General features: G+C 38.5%; 1 pseudogene; it reads left to right on the top strand.

The window, feature by feature from the left end:
- The first annotated feature begins 6,146 nt into the window (after nt 1-6,146).
- On the top strand, nt 6,147-6,245 carry LOC122115569 (annotated as a pseudogene).
- Nucleotides 6,246-11,918: the final 5,673 nt, after the last annotated feature.

The following is an 11,918-nucleotide window of genomic DNA, read 5'->3' on the forward strand; positions in this document are numbered from 1 at the left end:
AATAATATTTGCAAGTGTTCTGAACTCAAGAATACCACTGGGGGGAAAAATGATGCAGCTCAGTTTATTGTGGCGTTCTTTCCAGAACTTTTAAAAGTTAAGGGTTTCCATATAATTAATCTCTTTTCAGTTTTAGTATGAGAAAGTACTAAATTTATTCTTTTTTCAGAATATTGGCAAGTATATTGTGAAAATACTGTCTAGATGGAAAACATTCAATTTGATGACCCTCGGATAAAGAAAGGGTAATTAATTCAAATAAAATGCCAAATAGTTGTGATTTTTAAAAAGGTACTACATAAAGAATAATATTTACTATACCAATACAGTGAAATTATATTTTATGCAGCTTATTTTTAAAATTTTATTATCAAAGTGATGTACAGTGTGGTTACAGTAATTGTAAGGTAGTGAATGCATAATTTTTCAAAGTTGTTACCTCTCCCTCATTTTTCTCACAGTTTTCCTTCCCCCTTTCACCCCTCACAAGTTGTAATGTCCATTTCCAACATATTGTCTTGTGAGTATTGCTATTGCATTGGTTTGCCTTTCTGTTTTCTCTCACCATTTTGTTGTTCCTCTTCCCTTCCCTAGTTAAGGTAAATGTATACACAATACACAGGGTACCAAAATCAAAGACAGCAGGGAGAAACCATAGGGAAATCATAAAGAAAATAGCAATTATATAATACATCAAAAACAAAAACCACAAATAAAAATCTGTTTCCATATCTTGGAGTTCATTTTTCTCAGCATCAGCTTATATGGTCATATACACACATAACAATGCCACTGGAAAAAAATAGTTGCATGAACACTAAATCATGAAAATGACATGTTAACTTTTTGATGGTTAATGTGGTATTAGGATTGGTGAATTCGCGATTCTGATAAAGGAATTTCAAGAGTTTTAAAGTTATGACAGGTAAATTTTAATTGTTCAAATTTTTTATCACCTTAGCCTATTAAGAAAATTTAAAATTGCCTGGGAAAAGAGGCTTTCATGCAAAGAAATCCATGGAGACTTAGTAGAGAGGAAGCAATGTGGGTAAAGATGGCTCTTTTTGCCACTAAACAAACAAACCTCAGAAAACTTGCTATAAATCCTGTAGGTTCCCTTGAGAATTGTCATTACTCAGGAAATATACTCTCACTGTGTGAAACAAGGTTGTAGTGGAATTTAAATTGAAATTCTTAAAAAAAAATAAGACATCAAAATTTGTGAATCAACCTTTAATTATCAAACAGGTCGGGCTGGGAAGGTGGCTCAGTGGTGGAGATCTTGCCTTGCATGTCTGAGGCCCTGGTTTCGATTCGTCACCACCAAATAAGCAAAAAGAAAAAGCTGGAAGTGGTGCTGTTGCTCAAGTGGTAGAGTGCTAACCTTGAGCTGAAGAGCAGAGGGACAGCACCCAGGCCCAGAGTTCAGGCCCCAGGACCGGGCCCTCCCCCCCAAACAAAAAAAAACAAGATAATTTGGGTCAATATATTTAGGGAGAAAATGCCCTCTACAATGAAAGAGGGTATTGGGTTTACACTTTTCTGTTTGTAATACTTTCCACGATGTCTTTGCACGTGAAGCACTAAAATACAGAAAAAGATGTGATTGGGTACTTCAAACCAATGATTTCATATTTCTAAGTGGCTCACAAAATATAATATCCTTATTAACATGAGATAGTGAAGAATTCTCTAATTACATAAGCCAAAAGTTTTGGGTTCAGGAACTGGGAAGGTGGCTCTGTGGTAGAGCGCTTGCCTTGAACTGAAGAGCTGAGGGACAGTGCCCAGGCCCAGAGTTTCAGGCCCCATGACCTGACCCCCCAGCCCCCCAAAAACGTTTTGGGTTCAGAAAAGAATTTAGCAAATGGGAAAGTTTGGAAAATAGTGTTCTTAGAAGCCCTAGCTAAGTGTATTGGCTTCAGCAGTAGAGGGAGGCCAATATAAATTGTCTTAATATTTTTGCTACCTAAAGTCATTTTACAGAGCCTATTTGACTCACTACAATGCAGAACTGATTGAATGAAGACAGGAAAATAAATTCCACATCCAAATGAGGCAACTTAAAAGAGCTTTAAAAGAGAAACTATGAAGATGGAGCTGTGGCTGAGGCTTCACTAGACTTCAAGCCAAGAAGCTGTGATTAATTGGAAATCAGGAAAGAGCTAAGAGGAGGACATAGAACTAGGACACAGAAGTGTTGTTCTTTTGTAACCAACCTGTCTTCCAAGGTATGGGTGATTTAACTCGATTCTTCTCCATACATCTTGGTGAGCAAATGCAAGAACAAGAGAAAAATAATATACTGAAATAGTTTTGCAAAGAATAACTTCACTGTTCGTGATATGGTATCTAAGGAGATTCTTAAGAGAGAAGATAAAAACGGAGTATTTTTTGGTTTCCTCTGAGCATCTTGTTAGCAAAATATATCCTTGAGGTTAAAATTGATTGAAACAAAAAGTGATGGAGTACTTATTTTTCTGGGCAATTTAAACACAAGAAGACTTTCGATGTAAAAGAAAAAAGAAAAAAAATAGCCAAGTATTTGTGTCTCAGCTTCTTGGACTGGTTTTCTGGAGACAAATTTTGCATTATATTTGTCCTCATTGACATAGATATTGTTTCATGGCAACCAAATGCAAGAGGAAAGTTTAATGGACTCGCTTAGTCAATCAAACAGCATAATCAAAAAATGGCAAATAATATTTAGTGAATTTAGTGACCAATTACTTTGCTAGAATAAAGAAGGAAAATGTAATTCAAAATCAATTGACCTAAAATTATGAATAAAAAGTAGTGAAGAGAGATGAGAGAAAAAATAGAGGATTGTTTTTCTATAGTGGAGTAATGGGTTCTTCAGGTTGTTTCTTACATTCCATCTTCACAAGCTATCAGTTGTGGCTCAGTACTGGAGTATCCAGTTCAGACAAAGAGAACTCATAGAAGAAAGATAATATTTGCAGCAGATGTAGGTGATTTATAACCTTAGATAATCTATTTAAATCTGTTCAGAATCCTCCTCTACGCCAAACTGCCCTCTTGGAACAGTTTTGTTTGCTTTTACCAAGACTTCCTCCATTAACTGCTTAAAATTTTTGAGAGCTCATATTCATACTCTCTAGAGATTGCTGTTTGGTTGTGATTTTTTGTGTTTTTGTTTGTTTTTGTGTTTTTTAACTGAATTTCCAAAGTTTGTGCCAGTGTCTTACAACCTAATTATCCATTGCTCCTGGATCACAGTGACTCCTTCTATCATTCTCAACCACCCCCTTCTCCAAGATTTATTTCTGATTTACCAATTCTTTTCTCAAATGTGTACATTGAGTATTCTAATTGTACTTGCTCCTTGTTCCATTTTTCATTCATTCTATGTCTTTACTATTATTCCTCTCTGGTTTCAACTTCCTGACAGTCATTCTGTTAAACTGTCTGTTAATACTTTGAAAGGTTTATATACATTCCAGGGAGTTTCAGTCCTGCATATACTTGAACTGATGTCAACTTATATTTCCATAATTAATTCATCTGCAGTAACAATTTGCAAGACTGGAGACTTGAAACACCTAGACATGATTATATTATCATCCATTTGAAGAGTAATCTTTAGTCAACAAGAAAGTTTAAAAACGGTTATGAATGTATTCTTAACTACCAATTTCTATAAATGGCTTTGTACAATGGTGTGTGATTATTTTATTTTACATGGGATAAGACTTTCTACTACCTATAAGTTTTGGAAAAAGAAGAAAACTAACATTTACTACTATAGAGGAATATGATAGAAATAGAAGATAGATTTTGTCACATCTCAGATGAGTACCCATATTCAAGCCTTGAAGACATATTTCTTACTATGTTAGTCAGAGGGAAAACAAAACAACATATGATAAGGCAAGTATTTGTGACTTTTTAAAATGTCCCTTATTAAGTGATAAAATTTACTTTATTAGCTAATGTTTAGGGTTGAAATATGGGAGGTTGATCTATTTAACAAATTTCTGAAAGGCACCTACTGAACAACACAAATGATGTGTGGTACTATTTCTACACTTTAATGAATAGTTGAACCTGTTTGGCATTAGTGCTGGGTAAATAAATCAACTCTATTGTAACTTGCTCCCTAATACTTGAAAAACTTGTAATGTCACTAAGGGTCATCTGCTTATCAAATGTAATTTTGTCAAGTGTGATTTCAAAAAGTTTATTTGAAAAGGAATACACTTTCAGGAGATTAAATGTAGGTTGGTTTGAGAATGACAACATTTTTATATTACAGAACCAAGTTGTACTAAAGTACCAGTGTTTTGAAGCACAAACAATCTTCTCAATTAGTGTTTTGCTGAATTACATTTGACCTCTAAGTCAAGTTTTCCTGACCTTGGTAGATCAATCACGGATCTGTCCTTCCAGGAATTATTTTTTGGGCCCACTTATGCTAGACTGAAATATTACATTAATCATTAGGGGAGTGGTATTAAAAATAATCTTGTGACACTTTCTGATCTTGTTCATTCATATGAGCTGGTCATCTGTAAATTGAGTTTGAAATACAGTACTTTCTCTCGATTCTGTGACCTCATCTTTCATTTTAAATTGCCTTCCATTACACAATTGCTTGCTGCCAATTCTTGTGTCTCAAGGAAATGGGGCCCTGAAATATTATAAGAAATGAAAAATTGGGATGGATTTTCAGTTACTTTCTGCTGGCATGTTGCATAAGCCTAGGTGAGAAGTCTTGCCCCTGTTATCTGATGATGCAGGGAACTCAGCCATAAGATACTACGACCAATGGGTCTATAGAAGAATAAAGTCTTTTAGATATCATATCAGCACACTTGGAGTGTAAGCTGTAGGAATGCTTCAGAATTGTGGGCAAAAACATTTTGGGACCAGCGAGTTAAAATAATAAACAGAACATCAGAGTAAAATCTCTTATAGATTAGAGGAAAACAACATTGATTTTTAACAATGTGAATTCAGAAGACCACGAAAACTTAGAAGGTCTCACAAGTTTATACCAAGGACATTGCATTGATCCTTTTTATATTCTAATATATATTCTAAACTTAATTATTTATATTTCAATTCTATTTATTGGAATAAATAAATATCAATTTATTTGTCAAATTATCAATTGATTTTAGTAAGTTTCACTGTGTGAAATATAAATTCAGCACATATAAATATAAAATATATAATTATAGATAATATAATAAAAAGGGGCACATGTTTTGCATTGTTCTGTTGTGGTTAGAGGATCAAAAGCAACTCTGTTTTAAAGTATTATTCCATTATCTCTACCTCAGTGATTGGTAGAGTTAGACTTAAACCTTTAACTTTTGTAGATTTACAGACTGGAGGCAAGAGGAAACATTACCAATTTAAGGCCTAATAACAAGGAGAAACATATGGGCTTCTCCTGGAGCTATGAAAATATTTGGTGATAGAAAGGCAGTAGTGTAAGTTCCTGCCTGGTTGGAAGGTAGACAGGCCAGGAAATTAGTTAATCATGCATATGAACAATTTTTTCACCTTCTTGGCTTTAGCAACTGTTGAAATGGTAGGTATAATAAACAATTATATTTTGATAAAAACCTTCTAGTCTGAGCAGTTCTGTCTGAAATGTTCAACTTTCTAGGATCCCTTGTAACTAAGAGTTGTTTTGTTCAAGTAAGACAATTTATGCTGTCAAGGTAAGATATTCTGGTTGATCCTACATGGAAGAAGGGTAAAGTGTCATGTAGACATTTGTGCAGATAAGACCTCATTTGGGAAAATTTCAGCTGCAGAAGTTTAGAAGGAGCTCTTAAGTAAGGCTAACTTTGAATCCATTAGCTCCACAGAGCTAACTCAGTTGGATAAATAAATACTTGAAAAAGCCATCCCCTTTGGACCTAGCTTAAAATGCTTCAAAGTATGATTAAATCTAAAATGAAAAAGATTTAAAATAGTCATTGACAAAAAATTGCAAACGTAAGCAATCGACTGAACAATATAATTATTTTCCATTATACACAGAATTTTAGGGAAATAAGATCAGTAGCATTGTTAGGAACATCAAGGTTTCCTTGTTACAAATAGGCACCCAAGGATATAATCCTCTATAAATATTGTATCATTAACTATCTAAATTTATAAGACATTACATGCATCAGCAGCACATATACCCAAATTACAACAATACAGAGATAAACATGGCAATTGCACATGATGATATGAAAATCTGTGAATTATGCCATATTTTTCATTCTTCACATGCAAGAAATGGAAAACAATTATTAAAAAGTTGATTACAAAATTACAAGTGTAACAATACATGTAATTCATATATATAAGTTAGTTTGACATCAGTGTATTAAATCTTCACCTTAGAAAGGCCTTTACATAGCATAATCTTAACAAAACTTTTAAAATTCGAAAACATTGTCATTTTATTCCAAAGAAATATACTATAAGCACCTAGTAAAAAAGGAATCTTAAACTGTTTCTGTATGGAATGCAATCTGAAAGGACACATTTATTAATGAACCTATATATTATAAAACAATGTAGTATTCAAAGTCATATCTAGGAAAGAATAAAATAGATTATGGATATTATACAAACAGAATACAGAATATTTTAAAGTATAATTTTTCAGATAAACACCAGAAATATCTTGAGTTTCTTTAGTACTCTCTTCAACAGATAAATTAAAATTATTTCTGATTAAAAAAAGCAAAAACTCGAGGGGGGACCAAGATGGCAATGGGGAAGTAGCAGAATGCCACAGCTTTCCCCAACCAAAAAGAGAATTCAAGTTCCAACGTTTAATCTCCCCAAGAGACCGACAACAACAAAAAGACCAACATCCATTGAAAAACAGGAGGCAGAAAAACAAAAAAATAAAGAGTTAAACAGAAGAATTTCACAACAGAGAAGCATGAACACCCCTCCTCCAACATCTATTGGCCTCACAGCAGCGTGCCAAGCCATGGCCAGCCCACCTGGTGGGAGCTGCCAGTGTCCCAGAGACACAGGGGGCTGTTTGCAGATCACCTGCACCAAAGCCCCCTGAGGTACCAGTGTCAGACCTGCTAATCATGACGACTGAAGAAACCTCTGAGCAGGGAACTTACACGAACATCCCACCCCTACTCCTCACTCTCCATTTGAGCAGAGAGGCTCCATGCCACCAAAGCAACTCTGCCCCATGGCAGGAACCCCAGAGATACACGAGATGCCCACAGAACACCAGAGCAGAAGAACTGAAAGGAACTGGTGTTGATCCGGAGAGCGCAAACAGAAACAAACCCCAGCACTCAGAACCTGCACAGAGGCCCCTCCCCTACCCCTCGAGTGCAGGCCGGAGGCCCATCCCGTGTAGTGGACCCGAACAGCGTCAATGGAGGCAGTGACAGAAGAGAAACACATAGAGCCAACACCTCTCAGCCCAGCCAAAACCACCTCAATGGAACTCTGACTGCAAGGAAACCAGCAACATGCATTACACAGAAACAACTAGCACCAGGGTGAGTACCCTTCAGGGGACAGTGTATTCCTCAAGGGAGACCAGAGCTAGTGGGAATCCCCAAACCCCCTACCCCAAAACCTGCACCACAGGACCCACTAAAACCAGAAACTGTTCAAGAGCTCCACTAGCCCATAGAGCACACTCAGCTGGCCACGCTAGAACAAGAGAGACCCTGGAAGGGAGCTTAAACTCCCAAGACAGGAACAGCACCACTGGGTCAAGACACCCAACGGTGGAAGAAATTTGAACTGTACACTCCAGGATGTGTAATCTAGGTGGGATACACAGCAGCACAGGTCCAACCGGTGTGCCCCAGGCTGGGGGCCGGGACCAGGCCTGGGGATCCGGTGCCTGAGCAACATAACCACCTCCTCCCAACTGAAATCAGAAGCTGAGCATACGCCTCAGCAAAGGGGAGAAAAACAGGGAACAGCAGCCCGTGGGAATCATGCCTGTGACAGCAAAAGACCCGGGGGGGTTCAGGACAAGAGGAGCCCAAACCCCACAAGAAACCTACCCATATATTCTAGGCTGGGAATTGGAAAGCACAGGCTGCCAGCACCTGATAATAGTCAGGAGCTTAGTCTGGTAAGGTGACTCAGCAGTACAGTGCTTGTCTTAGGTGCAGGAGGCCCTGGATTTGATTCCTCAGCAACACATAAGCAGAAAGGGCCACATGTGGTGCTATGGGTCAAATGGTAGGGTGCCAGCCTTGAGCTGAGGGACAGCACCCAAGCCTAGAGTTCAAGCCCACAACTAGCCATAAAAGTAAAACAAAACAAAACATCAGGAGCCCATAGCAGATTCCACCATCTGGGAGAGTACATCCAGCACATCTGAACTTGACAAGAGCACCTGTAGGAACAAACAGGAGCAGTCTAAGCTGCTCAACCCTTCTAAGGGCTGGAACTGCCAGTGATCTACAGCAGAGAGCCGAGAACCCTGTGTGGGTCAGACCAGCAGCTGGAGGTCGGCCCCCAACAGAACCGAGATCAGGTACAGACTCTCTCTACCAGCACAGAAACAGTAACCAAGCAAAGACAGACACCTATTGACCAAGAAAAAATTTCAGATTAGTCTGAAAAAATCCCTGAATCCCCATGAGAAAATCACAGGGAAAGATTACAAGGTTTATCAACACCTAGGATAGCAACCTATCTCTAAATGCCAGAAGCAACCCAGGGGATAGCCAAAGTGGGAGCAAAGTAGGAATGAAAGACAAACACTACATTCAAGAGATGCTGGAGGCAATGATTCAAGAAATAAAGCGAGAAATAGACCAGAAATTGAAAGAAAAAAGGGTCGAAATTTTGAAAGGCATGCAGGAGATCAAACAGGAGAAGCACGCAAAAACAGAGGCAGCTCACACCTCACTAAGCCATGCAGTAAGTGACAAAATAGAGGCAGTACACACCTCATTAAAAGGTGAGATTAGTATTTTGAAAAACAACATCGAATCCATAAATGAGTCCATTTCCTCCATGAAAACCACAATGGAAGCCACAGTTAACAGAATGAACAAAATGGAATACAGAAGACAGAATACATCAACTGGACCAAAAAATGACAGATATGGAAAAATCACTTAAATTATGCCAAAGGGAAATTCAAGAGCAAGCAGATAGTGCCAAGAAATTTAACCTTGAGGAGTTCCGGGAAGATGGCGGAGGAGAAGCTGGAATCTGAACAAGCTCTCGCATAGAAAGCAGTTTTAGAGTTCCAGTGAACAGTCCTAAGCCAGAGAATCACACCAAGTGTGCCATCACAGGACAGAGAGTTAGACAAAAGAGGGGAAGCCAAGACAAGGAGACACATCTGAGCGCCTGCCAGCAGCCACCGCGGCGGCGGCAGGGTCGCAGCGGCGACCGCAGCCGCGGCCATACCTGAGCGCTCACACAGAGAGTCTGAGACGAAGGAGCCAGATGCAGTGGGCGAGAGGATTCTACTCAACACCAGCAAGAACCGATAAGGAGCGGACATCTTCATCCTGCAGTTTGCAGACCAGAGACGACCCAGGATCCAAGACTCGGCGTGAGTAGAAGCCCGACTTCCTCACTCCTTCTCAGGGAGCAGAGGAGGGAAGGCCACCCCTCCCCCCCCAGCACCGGTGATCTCCATCTTGGATACCAACAAAGCTCGGAGGAGCGGCTAGCTCCAACTCAGACCTTGGAATAAAACGAGTCATTTAACAGGTCACAAGAACTTAACGGTGAAGTGACCTGCCAGACTCAGCTCCATCCAGGGAAAAGTCACCCAGCTCAGGCACCAGCCATTGGAGTGGCTTTCCTCACTGGGTAACCAGAGCCAGAGGCTGCCCCTCCCTCTAGCAGCCTCCACAATCAATTGAAAAACAGAAACCCTGAGAATGGCTCCAGGGTGGGCTCTGTGAATTTTTCACAAAATAGCCCCAGGGAAAAGCTACTGTTTGTTGAAAGGCCTCAACTCTACCAGAACCTAGCCTCATCACCCCTCTTTTGTGATTCTCAAAGCAGATCACCCTCCCATTAAACTAACCTGGGAGGGGGATCTCAAAATCTTGGGTAAAGCAGAGCATTTTTCTGCCTGTTCGAACAAACTGACTTAAGAAACCAATCAAGCCACAGGACCTCAAGCTGACCAGAGACTCCAACAAGAGGCTGGTTATGGACAAAAGGGAGATACAGGATTCTTCCCACCCCTCCCAAAAAAATAAAAAAAAAAAAAATCAAAGAACTTTTTTTTCTTCTTTTCTTTTTTCTTTTTTTGGTACCTTATATATATGAAAAAAATTTTTCCTTTTCTAAAACTTTTATTAATCTTTAATTTTTGCCTTTTTTGAAAAAATAATTGTTTTCCAGTAACTTTTTTTCCCTCTTATAATTTTTATTTTAGGAATACGTGAATGTACGTTTTCCTTTCTTTTCTTGTCTTCTCTCTCTTTTTCTTTCTTTCTTAATTATCTTTTTGTTTTTTGTCTAGCTCTACTGAACTTCTGATCTTTTTTTTTCCTCCCTTTCTTATCCTTTTCACCTTTTCCTTTCTTTTGTTCTTCTATATGTGACTTAACCCTTGTCCTGCACATCCTGATAAACCCATAGTTAACTAGTAGATCCAATCCCCCATTGTGTACACACTTAATCCACAAATTTATTACTCAATCCAAAACCTCTGAGACTTAAATTCCTTAATAGCAGTACTACCTCTTTATACCTATATAATATTTTAAGCATTTTTTAAGTTTTTCACATCTCCTCTATCTCCCTCCTGTTTTCTCATTATATTCACATTCCTCTCTAAAGAGATGGTCTTTCAATCTCCATAACTATATTAATTTTTACATTTCTAATTTTTTTTCTGGTCTCTTTTCATTTTCCTTTCCCTTTCTTCTTTTTCTCTCCCTCTCTACTTGCATCCTACCCAACCTATTTCCTGCATTGAGATTAGGACATAGTTAACTCTCCCTGTGCCTCCCCACACCAATCTATTCCTAATTTCTACCCACACCTCTCCCTAACCCTAAAAATTTCTGGTTTTCCAAATTCTTCTCTGCGGTTCGAAGCCCATTAACATATAGTTGTTTGATGTTGAATAGATGTATCTGCTGAACTAGATTGTATCTGTAGACTATTGACTGTATAATTCAAACGTTGGTTGATGGTTGCCTTAAGATAGTGTTCTAGCACAAAACTGGTGCTATTTTCATTTCAAATGGGCAGATTAAGCCGAAAAAACACAAGAAAAATGGCAAATCCGGGTATCTCAATTCCCAATCTTGATAATCAGGGGTCAGATCAGATAATGAACAATCCAGAGGAGAGTTCCCAAATAGCTCTACAAACACTGGTGGCAAACATGATAAATGAGAAGTTTGACAACTTACAAAGGACTCTGTATGAGCGTGATAGGGAGAGAGAGGAGGCATCCCAAAAGTTTATACAGGAATATCATAAGCGTGAGGAAGCTACTCAAAAAATGATACAGGATTTGCGTGAACAATTTGAGAATACTCAAAGAGAAAGGGAGGAATGGCGTGAGCAGGCTGAGAACACTCAAAGAGAACTGCAGGAATCCCACAAACGGGAGGAAAGAGAACTGCAGGAATCCCACAAACGGGAGGAAGCTAATCAAAGAGTAATTCAGGAATTGAGAGACCAGGTAGAGAACACACAAAGATCAGTAAAGGCATTCATGGAATCCATTAACAAAGAGCTGAAGGAAGTCAGGGAGACCACAAAGGGAATGCTGAATGGAACCCAACAGAAGGAATGGGAGTCCAAAGAAACTATAAACAATCAACTAAGTGATTTGAGAACAAACACTGAACACAAATTAAGGAAGTAAAGAAATTCATACAAGACCTAAAACAGAGCTTCAACAAAGAACTTGAAGCCATCAAAGCTGACCAATTAGAAGGAAAAGAGATAAA

The sequence above is a fragment of the Dipodomys spectabilis genome, unplaced genomic scaffold (assembly GCF_019054845.1).
Source record: "Dipodomys spectabilis isolate Male_0828 unplaced genomic scaffold, ASM1905484v1 ptg000121l, whole genome shotgun sequence".
NCBI lineage: Eukaryota > Metazoa > Chordata > Mammalia > Rodentia > Heteromyidae > Dipodomys > Dipodomys spectabilis.